Here is a 15,966-nt window from a genome sequence, read left to right as displayed (position 1 = left end):
AAAACACACACACACACACACACAACTCAGAAATGGGATCCAGATAGGAAATTTGGGCTTAGTGAAGTCATTCTCTCCTTAGTTAATTACAGCTTTCTTTTGGGCAATAAAATTTTCTACCTGTCCCAGGTCAAAAAAACCCTCTACACTCTGGGATCAAAGACACAAACGTGGGCAAACACAGAACCACAAAAACACAGCCACATGTTCACAACCGTTATGCACAATTTTGGGCTTCTCTTCCAATACTTGAAAGACTAAGCGAAAAGAATTGGCTTCTAAATGTTCAGAAACAGAAGCAATCTTCAAAGACCACCTAATCCACTTACATCTACCACTTTGATCCTTTTCTTGTAAAAAATTTTTAAGGGCCCATCATGATAGCCTAGCAGCTCAAGTCCTTGCCTTGCATGATCTAGGATCCCATATGGGCACCAGTTCTAATCCTGGCTGCTCCACTCCCCTCATCCAGATCCCTGTCTGCGGCATGGGAAAGCAGTCAAGGATGGCCCACAGCCTTGGGACCCTGCATCCACACTGGAGACCCAGAAAAGGCTGCTGGCTCCTGCCTTTGGATTGGCTCAGCTCCAGCCAGTAGATGGAAGATCTTTCCCCTCCTTCTTTCTGTGAACCTGACTTTACAATCAAAAAAAAAAAAAAAAAACTTTCCAAAAAAAATTTTTAAAGGAGCTTCTCCCAGACCTCCCACATGGGTACAGGTTCCCTGCACTTGGAAGGAATGGGTAAGCCAATTGAGCCTTTTTTATTTTTAATTTATTTACTTATTCCAAAGGCAGATATCAGAGAGGAACAGTCAGAAAGAATCATCTATCCACAGGTTTGCCCCTCAGATGGCTTAAATTGGGTTGACTGAATGACAGGAGCCAAGAACATCTTCCAGGTCTCCCACACAGGTGCAGGATTCCAAACTCTTGGGACATTCTCTGCTGCTTTCTCAGGCATTCTAAGAAATGGAACAGTAGGGATTGACCTATACGGGTAATCAGTTTGCAGGCAGTTTTATCCACAACACAATGTTAGCCCCAATGCATTCAAAGGTTGGGGCTGGGCTAAAGGACAAAGACAGGATTCAGGTACTCACAGGTGACAGGTACCCAGAGTCTGCACTGACAGAAAGCTAGAGTCAGGAGCTGGAGCCAGAAATGCAATCCAGGCCTTCTGCTGAGGGACACAAATGCCTGCCCCTATTCTTAACCTCTCCGCTTCCTACTAATGGACACACTGGGAGGCAGCAGGAAAAAGCCTTAAACCCTCAGGTCCGAAAGCAGACCGAATTCTTGGCTGTTGGGGGCACTTGAGGAATGAACCATAACATTAGATGGACTCTCACTAGCTCACTTTCTCTTCCAAACAAAATGAAAAGTGGCAGAGCCGGTTAAGCCACTGGTTATAAAATGCTGGCTGTTTTGCTTCCTTCCCATCCAGCTTGGGGAGGCTATGGGAGACTCAAGTAGAGTTCTGGGCTCCTGGCCTCAGCTTGGCCCAGTACAGGCTGTTGCAGCCACTGAGGAGTGAAGTAGCAGTCAGGTCTTTCTCTGTCTCTTATCTATCACTCTACCCTCCAAACTAACTAATCACTAAAACACAAACCAAACCACCAACTCTTGACACAAAAGGCAGCACAGTGCATCTGTTGGTCAGACCCCTTGGTTCTGTGTGGCCTTGTCAGCCTACTCAACTTCCAAAGTCCCTCCTTTCCTACTTTCAAATGTGGTGGGCAGCACTACTGGCTCCAAGGCTTACTATTAACATAAGAAAATATGAAGTCCATCATTTCTCAAGCATAAACAAATATTTTGTCCTTCAAAACAACTTATATTCTTACCTGACCATAAAAGGTCTAATATTTGTGAATAAGTTTGCAGAGGAAAACATGATTCCCTCTAGTTACATATGGTTTTTTCCTTTCAATAGTGTATTTATAAATCATAGCACTGATAGGAAAATTTTTATGTTTACTTTTTTCTGCCCTACCATATACTTTTCTGTAGGAATTCCCCAAATTTAAACTTTTTAGAATTTATTATATTATCACAATTATGTTCAGCAAACATTCAGGTAACTACTTAGATAAACTTTAGGAATGGACAACCCTGTAACTTCAGGAAACTTTATCCCACATGGGTCTACTCAGAAAAAAAAAAAAGTCTCTAAGAAGTTGAAACTATTTTCAAGTTTGTCTATGTTAGTGTATTTTATTTTTCCAAGAGACAACTTGCTTGAGTCATGCTGGTATGTGGAGTGTTCTTCATGAAAGGATCTTTTCTCTGGCTCTGATCATGTGGTGACTGTCCTTTATTAACACAGTGTATTACATCCATTGTTACATAGCTGAACCAACCTTGCATTCCTGGAATAAATCCCAGTTGGTCACGTTGTATAACTCTGCTGGATCAGCTCCCTACTAATGTGATTGGAAAAGCAGCTGAAAATAGCCAAAGTGCTTAGGCCCTTGTCACAGAGGTTGGAGACCAAAGATGAAGCTCTTGGCTCCCAGTTTCAACCTGGGCCAGACCTACCCTTGTAGCCACTTGGGGAATAAACCAACAAATGGGTCTCTCTATCTCTGCTTGTTACTCTGCCTTTCAAACAAATAAATCTTCAGAAAAAAAGGAACCATGAAATATGTTGCTGAATTCAGTTTGCTAGGATTTTATTGAAGATTTCTGCCTACAGTTTCCTTATGAAATTGTGTTATGGTATCAGAGCAACACTACATAGTATTGGTCTCATAGAATGAGTTAAGTGCCCCCAGCCCACAGTTTTTCAAGAACTTAAGGAGCTCTAACATGGTACAGTGGATCAAGTTATCAACTAGCCATGCTAGGTCTGGTTTGACAGTCCCCTGGTAATACACTTGGGCAAGCAGGGAAGACCACTCCTGGCCTTTGCTTGGCAGTTGCTGCCACTTGGGGAGTGAAGCAGTGGATGGAAGACTGATTCCTGCCCTTCAGATTCACAAGAAGCTCCTTAAAAAAGACTAGGGGGGCCTGGTGTGGTAGGCTACTGATTAAAATCCTCACCTTGGCACATGCTAGGATCCCATATGGGTGCTGGTTCGTGTTCCGGCAGCCCCACTACCATCCAGCTTGTGAGCTGGGAAAGCAGTCAAGGACAACCCAAAGTCTTGGGACGCTGCAACCGTATGGGAGACCCAGAAGAAGTCCTGGGCTTCACATCAGCTCAGCACTGGCTCGGCAGAAGGATATCTTCCTCTCTGCCTTTCCAATAAAAATAAGTAAGTCTTTTAAAAAAATTTCTGGGGATGCTACTTAGTAGAATTCACCAATAATGTCACCTGGTTCTATGCTTTTAAAGATTTATTGTTACTGGAAAGGTAGATTTTACACAGAAGGAAAGACAGCTGGTTCACTCCCCAAGTCACTGCAATGACCACACCTGAGCTGATCCAAAGCCAGGAGCCAGTAGCTTCTTTTGGGTCTCCCATGTAGGCTGTCCTCGATTGCTTTTCCAAGCCACAGGCAAGGAGCTGGATGGGAAGTGGAGCAGCTGGGCACGAACTGGCACCAATATGGGATCCTGGCACATGCAAGGCAAGCATTTAGCCACTAGGCTACCATGCCAGGCCCAGTTCTACACATTTCCTTATGAGATTCTCTTAAAAAGAGATCCAACTCTTAAAATTCCTCTAACCTACAAGAAGATACACAGAGGAACATTAAATAATGTTCTTGCTTGGGTTTTAAAAATAGGCAATGTAGTTGGTATTGTATTACAATAGATTAAACCTCCACAGCATGGAGTGCCAACTCTACTTCCCGCTCTTCTGCTTCCCATCTAGCCTCTTAAGTGTTGGGAAGGCAGGCAGGTCACCCAACAAGACACCTGAAAGGAGTTCCTGGCTCCAGTCCAGCCCTGTCCTGCCTGCTACAGCCATCTGAAAAGTGAACCAGCAGACAGACCTATCACTTTGCCTTTTAAATAAATATCTTTTTTAAAATGCAAACAAACAAGGTTAGCACAGTGGCACAGCCTGCCAAGCTACCACCTGCGACACCAGTACCCCACACAGGGGCCAGTTGGGAGTTTTAGCTGCTTCACTTCCAACCCAGCTGCTGGCTACTGTGCCCAGGGAAGCAGCAGAACCCTTTTATCCACGTGGGAGACCTGAGTGACACTCCAACTGCCACCTAGCCCAGTCTTGAACCAGCAGACAGAGGGTGTGTGTGTGTCATCTTCTCTCTCTGCCTTTCAAATAAATCTTTTAAAAAAGAAAAAGAGAAGGCCCGGTGCGGTGGCGCAAGTGGTTAAAGGTCCTCGCCTTGCACGCCCGGGATCCCATATGGGCACCGGTTCTATCCCGGCAGCCCCGCTTCCCTTCCAGCTCCCTGCCTGTGGCCCGGGAGAGCAGTCGAGGACAGCCCAAAGCTTTGGGACCCTGCACCTGCGTGGGAGACCCGGAAGAGGCTCCTGGCTTCAGATCAGCTGTTGCGCTCACTTGGGGAGTGAATCATGGGCCGGAAGATCTTCCTCTCTGTCTCTCCTCTCTGTATATCCGCCTTTCCAATACAAAAATAATAAAAATAAATCTTTAAAAAAAAAAGAAAAAGAGAAAAAAAGGCAAAGCATTTCAAAAGGCAGTCTTTTCATGTAAGCTAAAATTTTAAGCTATTTTAAGCTCCCTGCCCCCCCTTCTCAAAAAAAAAAAAATCCTTAAAGAAAATAGGAGTTAAGTTTCATGTTAACATTAAAGAGTTAGCGATATCTCACAACCCTGAGACCCTCACTGGTAAGGACCTCAGGGGGTCCTACCTTCCCCATTTCACAAGGTCACAGTCAGACAGGAGTGCAGGCACAAGTTAATGACCTGCCATCCAGGGCAAATGCCCAATTTCTGCTGCATTTCTTCAGCGATAACAACATCCTCTTTGGATTGCTGAACAAACAGAATGCACATGAACAGATTGATAGGGTCTATTTTATGACACACATGCAATATCAGCAGTGATTTCTGCTGTTACTAGATATTAAAATAACTTTTGTTAAATTATAATTGTTCCAAAACTGAATTTTCACATAATTTAAGCCTTATACTGGAAAGGAAGGAGGCTGATTCTAGCCATAGGTAAATCATTTTACCACTACTTTTTGTACCTTTTCACTTCATTAGCATGTTTGTCCATCTTACCAAAAGACAAGCACTTAAAGGGGATGAAGGAGACACAGAATTCCAGGGACCTATACTATAAACGATCACCCATTTAAAATTACATCTGGATCTATACTGCTTTATTTACACTTATCATTTCAATTTCCACCGCAGGAACATTATAATTGATTTCCCCACTGCATTTTATTTTTTCTGTAAACCAAGGAGGCTGAAGATATGAGTACTCAAAACACGCTGGGGATTCTCAGAATTTGTTGGGAAACAAAATCCTTAATTTTTACAGTTCACAGTTAAGCTTTAAAAATCCATTTGTTGGCTTAGTTTTACAGTAAGCTATGTAGATTACAATTATGGGCCTTTTTATTGTTTCTTAGGAGCTAACGTGAACTAGTTCATTATACTTCAAAGCTACCTTCACATCCCGGCAAATCATTTGCACTTCCCGATTGTCTGCTAAAGATGAGGCATGAAGGAGACTCTTAGACCCATTTTCAAGATGTGAAAACCACAGAGGTTCAGAAGTTGGTTACCACACTAGGCCAAGAACTCCGGTTTATGAGCCTATATGTATGCTCACCAACTGCCGCTTCCAGCTATCTCACCAAGGCAAAAGGAACTCTGCTAACTAAAAGGATGCAATAACGACGGCCCAAACTGTAACAACTGTTTGCTCCTGGGGCCCCTGGAAGATAATGCAATCATGGAACTGCCCAGTTAAGATAGTAAGGTGGGTGGATGCTGACACCCACTTCCAGATAGGATGGAAAATTTTAGTTGGGGACATTCACTCCAGTGCAGTTCCCAAGGCCTTGTCACGATCCAGTTACCTGGTTGTTGCAAGGGAAAACTCCCGCACAGGTAGGGCTCTTGCTTCTGGAGCCTTCACTACACTGAAGGCACACTCCTGCGGCCCTTCCACTCTGCTGGAGAGACAGACAATTCTTAACCCTAAAGCAAAATTTTATTAAGCAAAGCTTTCCAAATATCCTAAATTTGAAAAAGAAACTTAACCAGGATTCACCTTTGCCCCCAGGCCTTCAATATTCACTCTGCTTAACTTCCCTCAACCATTACTGTCTCATACCAAATAGCAAATCCACCGACTTCAATTTCATCACCACAAAATGCACACAGCATGTCCTCGGGAAAAAAAGCCTTAAGTCACCTCCAAAGACCACAATGCCAGGGTGGTGGGCCGAGGCATTCACCCTATTTTATGGGGCAATTACCATGCATTTCCTGTCTCATTTACACCTATCCTAGGGACCGGGCACAAAGGATAAGAAATAGCACTCGAAGTTCACAGGCCTTGGTCTGAACCACTAACACCAAAGGTGCCTAGCCCTCAATCATAATCCCAACGCGGTGATTAACACGAAGGCATGACCTTGGGCCAGTCATTTCAAACCTCTCTAGGCCTCTAGCTCATATTGAAAGAAGAAAAAAAAAAAAGAAAAAAAAAAAAAAGAGCTTCCTCCTATGGTTCTCCAACTTTGCGACGTCCTGCACAGCCCTGGTTTACTCCCCACACCACAGTAAGGTGGCTCCAGTGCACACGGCTGCAACTTTTTTTCCCCCATCACCACTGCTTGTTCTGGTACATTCTCCGCACTCTGCAGGGTGCTCCTAGTCCAGGGTTGCCTCTCGGCTCTCATTTTTCAAACACTGAACCTGTGCCGATAGTTCCCATTTATTCACTCTTCGGTCCACTAGTTCCCCGTTCCCGCACGACTACTAGGCCCAACCTCACTCCAGACCTCGACCCACGACTCAAGCCCACCTAGAGACCGCCCAGACAGAAAGCCCTAGAAGCAAAGCCGCAGGACTGAGCTCGCTTCCCCGGAGGTCAACCAAGGCCCCCCAGGGCACCTGCCACGCCTCCCGACCCCCGGCGGCGAGGCTTTCGGCCAGGCTCCGCCAACTCCAGCAGGGCCTCGCCCCTCGCGGCCGCCCAGGGCCTGGGCCCTGCAGAGCCAGCCCGACCCCTGGGCCCCCTGCCACACCCGACCCTTCGGCCGCGGCGGTCCCTTCCTCAAGCCCCCAAGATCTTCACAGGCCGCGAGGACCGGAGACAGGCCTTCCCTCTCACCTCCGGCCAGTGATGCCGACGCCTTCCACCCACACGCCCGGCCCCGCGCTGCAGGAGAGACGGCGGCAGAGGAGAGCCGACCGTCACGTGCCGCAGAACCCAGAGGCCTCGGCCACCGCGGCCGCGCGAGCGACCCCACCGCGCGAAGCCCGGCCCAGCGCCCGCCCCTCGCTGTTGAATAGCTGCGACGAGCGCCAAGCCCCGCCCCACCGCACAGGCTCCGAGATCCGGTTGGTCGATGTGGCCGTCACTTCAGGCACCTTCCCATACGCCCCCTAGGGCTATTCTTCGTGGACTGCGGGGATTGGTCTAGAAGGAGGCAGGAAGTGGCCGTTGGTTGGCCACAGGACGTGAGGGCGGGCTGCGCCTGGAAGCCCCAGGCGCGCGCGCGCGTCGTGGGCGGGATGGTCAGGCCCGGCCTTCCCGCGTCGCGTTGCCGTGGTGGCTCAGTGGGCGGGCTGGCCGCCTGGTCTGTCCGGCCTGAGGCTGCTGTGCGAGTGTGTGCGGTCTTCGGAGCTGGGAGGCGGCACGGGCTTCTCGTGCCCTTCTGTGACGGGGCCAGAAAGGGGCAGGAGGCCGGGTGGGTCATCCGGAAGGGCCAGTGCCGCTGCAGCGCGAACGGACCCTGACGGGCCCCGGTGCGCCCTCCTCGCCCGTCCCGGAGTGGTCCGCATTGCGCGGTGCGAGCTGGCCCCTCGGTTCCTGCACAGTCATCGCTGTGCGCCCAGGCGCCTCACCGCGATACACAGCCCGAGTAGCGCGGCACGAGGTTTATCTGGCCTTGCCTTGCGTGTTGTTTTCAAAGGCGAGGTTGAAGACGCAGAGGAAGAGGGTTGAGAGAAAAGGATGGCGCCCAGGCAAAGGTTGTGAAAGACGCCACCATCTTTTGTAACCCGCTCAGGAAATGGAAGTGGCCCTGGATTTTTCCTCGACCTTTGCAAGGCCTGCAGTACTCTGGATCCTAGAGTATTAAGAAACTACAACCAGCAGGCGTGTCGCCTATAAATAATGGCTTTATTCCCTGGAAGGGGAAGACACAGGTTGTGATCTGGGTTTGGTTGTGTGAGCTTAGTCTCTTGCAAATCCCAGCACCCACATTTGTGTAAAAATTCTGCTTGCCTGATTACCTGGGGAAGTGGATGTAATCAAAGCAGATTAACATTCTGAATGCCACATGTTCCAAGCAAGGTGCTTAAAATGTAGTTATGGCTAACTATGAGGGATCCTGAGAAATTTCACGGACGTGCTTAGGAAAAAACCATGTGTGAGTTCAGAAAAATGTTCCAATAGAAATAAAGTTTAAAAAACAAATGTAATTGAGGGGGATCAGTACTGTTGGCCTCAGTGGGGTAAGCCCCCCCTTTCCCAACCCCCACCTGCAAAGCAACGCCACCGCCACCGCGTATGGAGGCCTGGTTTCAGTCCCAGCTATTCCATTTCCCATCCAGCTCCCTGCTAATGGGCCTAGGAAAGCAGCAGAGGTTGGTGCAACTGCTTGGGCTCCTGCACCTGCCTGGGAGACTGAGAAGAAGCACCTGGCTTCTGCCTGTCCCAGCCAGTTGGCCATTGGGCGAGTGCACCAGAGAATGGTAAATACTCTTTTTTTCCACCTGTTAGCAACAGAAGGCACATGTTCACGTCCCAGATGCTCACTATGGCCAATCCAGCCTGGTTGTCTTCTCTGTGGGTTGCAGGGCCCCACCCATGAGCTGTTTACAGGTGTACATTAGCAGGAAGCTGGAATCCGGAGCAGAGCCAGGACTCAAAACTCAAGCACTCCCTGTGAGAGGCAGACAACTCACAGATAAGTCCAACACCTGTCCCCTAAATTGATCTTCTAATTCCATGTCTCAGTGAACCCTTTGAAGTACTTTTTGTTTGTGAGCAGGACACATTCCAGCAAAGGAGGAAGGTACAGGAGAGAACTGATGGGGTCCTGAAGGGAAAAATTGCTCTCCTCTAGGTTGGTCAAGGAAAGGAGCTAGATTTGGGCTGGACCAGCCTGGTATGCTAGTTTTGTATAGATGGACAGCTGGAGGACAGCCTCTTTTTTTTCTTTAAAATTTATTTATTTATTGGAAAGTCAGATATATGGGGAGGAGGAGAGACAGAGAGGAAGATCATCCGTCCGGTGATTCACTCCCCAAGTGAGCGCAACAGCCGATGCTATGCCGATCCAAAGCCAGGATCCAGAAACTTCTGGGTCTCCCACATGGGTGCAAGGTCCCAAGGCTTTGGGCCATCTTCCACTGCTTTCTCGGGCCACAAGCAGGGAGCTGGATGGGAAGTGGAGCTGCCGGGATTAGAACTGGTGCCCATATGGGATCCTGGTGCATGCAAGGCAAAGACTTTAGCTGCTAGGCCACGCTGCCATGCCTAATGGAGGACAGCCTCTTTAGATGGGAGGGGAGGAAGAGGCACACACAGGCAAGAAAATGGGTATTGCATGCTTGGGGACTGTGTCTCAGGATGTGGGTGGCGTGAATGGCGGGAGGGCAGTTCAGAGTTGAGTTCAGAACAGCTCTGGAGACCCTAGCCAGAGAGATTTTAGATCTGCATCTTGATTTAGATGTTTAAGAAAATATGATTCCAGGGAACTCTGAAAGGAAGACTGTCAGATTTTGAGGCCAGCTGGAAAGCCATCTCTTGAGGCTGATAAAAAGAACAGGTTTAAGGAAGGCCAGATTATATAGAAATAAATCCAGAAAGTATTGATGTTACAAAGAATAGCCCATTAGAGTGAGGCAGCTAGGCAAAGAAAATTCCAAACCAGCACTGAGCTGAGGCTGGGAGGCTGGAGGTGAAGCCAGAAGCCCCCAGGCAAGGAGTTCTGGGCCTGGGCCCAAGCTGGAACAGGGGTGTGACAGGAATTTGGGGGCTTAAGTATATAATGTTCCTCAGAGGAGAAAACAGAACAGAGCCTTGAGGAGTAAGGTTTTTCCTGAGCTACCTAAAAGGTAATTTGAGGTATTCAGTTGTTTTATTGACAGAAATTGTCATTTTCTAGATTTAGATGTAGAAGTAGGAGATGCAGTTAAATATATTTTGATTTATGATATAATCTGCAAGATGGTTTTCCAAATACATGATTTATATTCATGTGCATATTCTTTAATGCAGCAATTTCCACCCCGGGAATGAATACTATCTCTATAATACAAAAGTTCTGTGTATAATTCACATGTATTTTTTTTTATTTGTTTGAAAATCATTTTTACAGAGGGAGAGAGAGACCATCCACCCACTGGTTCACTGTCCAGATGCCTACGAGAGCCAGCACTAGGCCAGGCTAGAGCCAGGAGCCAGCAGCTTCTGCTGGATCTCCCCCTTGACCAGGAGGGGCCAAGCCCTCGGGGCATCTTCTGCTGTTCTTTCCCAGGCCTTTGCTGGGTCAGAAGTGGAACGACCAGGACATAAATAGGATGCTGCAGTCATAGATGGAAGTTTTACCCACTTACACCACAGCACTGATCCCTCTCTGTCTTTCTTCCCTACTGATAATCAACAGGTCATTAGAATACATCCACTATATACACTATGCTTATGTGTACAATATACAGTGATGTGCATTGCAGCTACTGTTTATAGCAATATCACAGTGCCAGCTACAAGTTTATCTTCCATCATAGAAAACTGCTGAAATAAAAACAAGTCTTCCAGGCCTGGTGTGGTAGCCTAGTGGCTAAAGCTCTTGCCTAGCACGCTCTGGGATCCCATATGGGTGCCAATTTGTGTCCTGGATGCTCTAATTCCCATCCAAAGCCTTGGGGCTTGGTACCCGGAGGGTGGCAGACCCTGAGGAAACTCTTGGCTCCTGGCTTCAGATTGGCTCAGCTCCGGCCATTGTGGCCACTTAGGGACTGGACGGAAGATCTTTTTGTCTCTCTGTGTCTCCTTCTCTCTGTATATCCGCCTTTCCAATAAAAATAAATCTTAAAACACACACACACACACACACACACACACACACACACACACACACACACAAAATGAAATTCAGGCTTCCATAACGTGGTTCTGCGTTGTGCATGAGGTGATCGTGTCTCAGCCTTTTGACTAGGATCAAATGAGCAGCATGAGCTGAACACAGACTGGCAAACAGGTAATACGCGCAAAAGTGCTGAATAAAGCAGGCTTCCTTTCACACTAAAGACAGACATGTTTCCCATAAATAGGAGCTCAGACAAGCAAGCTTACTGGAAAGATGCACAAACTGCTAAAGGCAGCTGAAGCCTGGGGTGAGGGGCCTAAGACTGGGAGCATGGGGGGACATTTGTAACCTACATGTATGACTTTAAAGAAATCAATAAATCCAACATTTGTGCTTAGGCTTCTCTTTTTTTTTTTTTTTTTTTTTTCTCTCGAGACACACAGAGAGAACTCTTACAAACAATAGCTGGGGTTGGGCCCAGGGCAGAAGCCAGGATCTCAGTAACCTAGGCCTGCCACCTGAATGTTAGGAACTCAAATACTTACACCATTGCCACCCGGGCTGGAAGCTGGAGTCAGGAGCTGAGTTGAAGCACGCCCGTGTGAGCTATGGCCATCTTAACCACTAGGCTAAACACTCATTGTTGTGCCAGATTTTGATATCCCCAGAAAATCATCGAGTCTGAAGTCGGTGCTAAGGCATAAAGGTGGTTTATTCAGGTTAACCTAGGTCTCCCAGCCACCTCCCCCAGGCCAGTGTAGCTGTTAAGGTCCTTACCTTGAACGCACCGGAACACCATATGGGCACCGGCTCTAGTCCTGGCAGCCCCACTTCCCTTCCAGCTCCCTGCTTGTGGCCTGGGAAAGCAGTGGAGGACGGCCCAGAGCATTGGAACCCTGTACCCATGTGGGAGACCCAGAAATAAGTTCCTGGTTCCTGGTTTTGAATCGGCACAGCACCTGCCATTGTGGCTGTTCGGGGAATGAACAATCGGACAGAAGATTTTCCCCTCTGTCTCTCCTCCTCTCTATACATCTGCCTTTCCAATAAAAATAAAACAATCTTTAAAAAAATAAATAAAATAAAAGGATCTGTACTTCCCAAATAAACCGGAACTGCTGGACAGAACCCCTGTCCCTCTCTTTGTCTCTCGTGTTCAGGGAGGCTGGGTGGCGGGCAGCAGGCTCACCCCCTCCGGCAATGGGGTACTAGAGGAATCTGTGGGGAGACCCCACAGCCAACAACGGTCACTTCTCTACACTCCCACTAACCTGGCCTGGTCAGATTGATGGTGATGAGAGAGTATATGATTACATCCAATGAAATCTCATTACTGTGAAGTCAAACATTTTTTCAGGTTTATTACCCACGTTTCCTCCTTTGTGAATCGTCTGTGTTCCTGTCCATTTTTCCATTACAGAAATTTGTCTTTTTCATTTTGGTTTGTAAGAAATCCTTGTGCATTAGGATATGCTCTTACCTAAAAGTTTCAGAACTTTTACCCTAGGGCGCTGTCCTTGATAAGAAACAGAAATGGGCTGAAATCAACTCCGGGAAAATGCCCTGAGGTGTCTGAGAATCCCAGAAGGGCAGCAGGAATCTGTCTCCCCTTAAGCTGTAGGGAATGGGGGACTGCTGCTCTTCCTGACTCTCACAGCCACCTGCCACCTGCTCCACCCTCCCTCCTTCCACTTCCACTCACTAGTTTATATGGATTAATATGCTTGCCCACTGTCCTTTGCATGCTGACCGCTCTGTCAAGTCCAGGACTGACTGGAATTTTCTATAGGATTCATGTACCCTAGAACTCTCCATCTGTGGAGTCTACATTCAAATGCAGTAGTTCTCAGCCAAGGTCTCCTAACAGCCCTGTCCTCCTACTCCTTTGGATGGCTTCTTCCCTTGTACTGCTCTTCAGTCTCTTATTCTGGACTTGAATTGACTATTTGCTCAAACCCTCAATGCCACATTTCAAATTAAAAAAAAAATTGGGGGGGATGGAATTATAGTATAGCAGGTAAAGTTATGCCTATAACATAGCATCCCATATGGGTACCACTTGATGTCCAGAATGCTCCACTTTGTATCCAAGTCCCTGCTGATGGCCTAGAAAAAGCAGTGGAAGCTGGCCCAATATTTGGGCTCCTGCACCCATGAGGGAAACCTGAAAGAAACTCCTGAGTCCTGGCTTTGGAATGGCCCAGCCAAAGCCATTGTGGGGTCCTGTGGAGGGTACATAAGCAGATGGATACTCTTTCTCTGGTTCTGACTTTGAAATAAAGAGATCTTTCATTTGCTGCTTTCATTTGTTGCTTTGCTCCCCCAAATGCCCATAATAGCTAGAGCTGGACCAGGCTGAAGCCAGGAGCCAGGTCTCGTTTGTGTGCACCAGGGACCTGAATACTTCAGCCATCATCTGCTGGCTCCCAGAGGAAACATTAGCAGGAAGGTGGCTCAGAAGAGGAAGAGTATGGCCTCAAACCCAACTCTGATTGCAGGCATCCAAGCTATGTCCCAACCACTGAGCCATAAGCCCACTCCAACGCCACATTTGAAAATGTCAACTTTAGGCCAGCATGCTAGTGCACCAGGCCTGCAGATTGCTCAGGGAAGTAAGAGAGGGAACCCCTGAGGGAGGTTGTTACAGGTGAGGAGTGATTTCTGGGGGCCTTCCACCAACCAGACCATTGCACTTGCAGGGAAATGAGGGGCTTAAACCAAGTAGTTTGGAGGAGGGAAATTGGAGGAACTTTCTGGATCAGATCAGTTCATCCACCTGCATGGGAGAACCAAGCTGGACTGGTTGGCACTGACCACCACCCACTGATGCACACAAAAGCTAGGGCTGGGAAACCTGCCTGGCAAGGTTAGACCACAGAACTGCCAATGAGTGTCAGGGCAGGGATGGACCATGTTAGGATGGGCTAAGACACTAACTGGGAGAACTGGGTCTGGGGGCAGATTCTGTGGGGAATTTGTGAGCTCACTTCTATAGAATTGCAATACCTGCCGGTTTGCTTGAGAGCTGGGATGGTGACAGGCTAAGCTAGCCGTGACCATAGAAAACAACAAAACTAATGTGTACTGGGTTTGGGAGCAGCCAGGCTGGTCCAGGCTATAGCACCCACAGGAATACACAAGAATTGGGTGTGGGGCAGGTCAGGCCACAACATCCACTAACACACACAAAGGCTGAGATTGAGAGGGCAGGTTATACCCGGTATGGGCCTAGCACCTGCTGATATGTGTGAGACTGGACGTGAGGATAAGCTTGGTGGGGAACTTGGGGAACTCACCCAGTGGGCTGTAGTTTCTGCTGGCAGGCAAGTGAGTCAGAGCTGAGTATAGGCCAGGGTGGACAAGGTTTTTCCGCTTCTCTGCAGGTATATGGGCTGGCTCTTGGGATGGACCAGGCAGGACTAGGCAGGGCCAAACTGTAGTACACTAACATGCTCAGAAACCAGGAGGGAATGTGGGCCATGCCAGGCTAGGCTATCATACCACCAGTTTGCATGACAGCCAGGGCAGGGCTAGATTGCAGTATTGAGGGCAAGGGCCAAGAAGCAGGGTAGGCCATGCCTGCCTAGGTCAGAGAAATCACTGGCACACTCAAGATCTGAGGCTGGGAGTGGGCCTGACTGGAAAGTTAAGGGTGCTAAACTACTGGGCTGTGGTTATCACTGAGGAGCACAAGAGCTGGGAATGGGGGCAGACTGGGCTGAGGCATGGATTGGTACATGCAGGAATTGGGGCTGGAGGGGCTCATAGTGGGTAGCCTCAACTAGGCTGAAGTTCCAGCTGGTGTGCTTAAAGGCCAGAGCTGTGGCAGGCTGGGTTAAATTGGGCTCCTAACACCTATCAGATTGCATAGAAAATGAGGCTGGAGATGGAACTGAGCAGGCAACTATAATCACTGGTATATGCAGAGTCTGATGTGGGTGACAGACTGAACTGGACCCTGTACTGGCTGGCACATACAAGAGTCAGATCTGGGGTCATCCCAGGTGAAGTTTCTTGGGGACTCCCAAGCTAGACCATTGGACTCAACTTTGGCCACAGGGAGGATCATAAGATTTGTGGTCTGACCTTGGAATGCATGTGTCAGGACTGGGCTTCCTTAATTGCTGATGCCTGTGCAGTGGACAGCATGCTCAGGTGCGTAAGTGGGAAGTAATGGCCAGCTCATTTGAGCTTGCAGAGGACATTGAGTGCCACAGTAGAAGACAGAAAACAGAACAGGTTGGACAACTCTGCTGGCTGAGCTTTGGCAGTAAGTGTCTGTGAGTGCATGCATTGGGGTAGATTGTCAACCAATGACCTTGAAAGGATTTTCTCAATCTTGGAGCAACAAGACCTACAGCACCTCAGAAGTATTAAAACTACTCAAGGAATGACTTCAGAACGTTCTTCTCCACATCGGGGTTTCCAAGATGACATCAAGTGGACAACCCCCTTACCTGAGTATTGATGTCCTCTGGCAGCTAGGGGTGGCCCCCTCACACTCCCTCCCCTCCACGTTTACCACCCAGATATAGGAGAAAAGGGAAGAAAAGAAAAATTGGAAGTAATTGTTCCACCCACCTTCCCCCATCCCTTGACCCTCCCCATCCTAATCAGTGGTTCTCATGGGTATGTATCCTTGTTAATTATATAAACAACATCAAAAATAAAATTTTTTAAAAGTTCAGTTCCATCGTTTAAAACTATATGCATATATCATGTGTAGGATAATTAAATACCTTGGGCTATATACTTTTATAATAATAAGAAGAAGAATAAGAAGAATAAAAAATA

General features: G+C 47.9%; 1 protein-coding gene and 1 pseudogene across 6 annotated transcripts in view; one reads left to right on the top strand and one right to left on the bottom strand.

The window, feature by feature from the left end:
• LOC121166435 (calnexin) overlaps nt 1-7,539 on the bottom strand; it is a 31,011-nt gene extending 23,472 nt beyond the window's left edge. The window contains exons 1-2 of one of the 6 annotated variants that reach the window (XM_040995541.1): nt 7,262-7,362; nt 6,407-6,411 (exon numbers count right to left, since the gene is read on the bottom strand). The gene's annotated coding sequence lies outside the window, so the exon portion shown is untranslated. Of the gene's footprint in view, nt 1-5,979; nt 6,001-6,406; nt 6,412-7,241; nt 7,398-7,501 lie in introns of those variants that run through there. The other 5 variants (XM_040995542.1, XM_040995543.1, XM_040995540.1 and 2 more) reach the window with 5 other exon arrangements.
• LOC121166446 overlaps nt 1-15,966 on the top strand; it is a 1,182,205-nt pseudogene that overhangs the window by 502,325 nt on the left and 663,914 nt on the right.

The sequence above is a fragment of the Ochotona curzoniae genome, unplaced genomic scaffold, assembly GCF_017591425.1.
Source record: "Ochotona curzoniae isolate NIBS_2020 unplaced genomic scaffold, NIBS_Ocur_1.0 patch14, whole genome shotgun sequence".
NCBI lineage: Eukaryota > Metazoa > Chordata > Mammalia > Lagomorpha > Ochotonidae > Ochotona > Ochotona curzoniae.
Note: the sequence above shows the minus strand (reverse complement) of the source record. Positions and strands in the feature narration are given on the sequence as shown.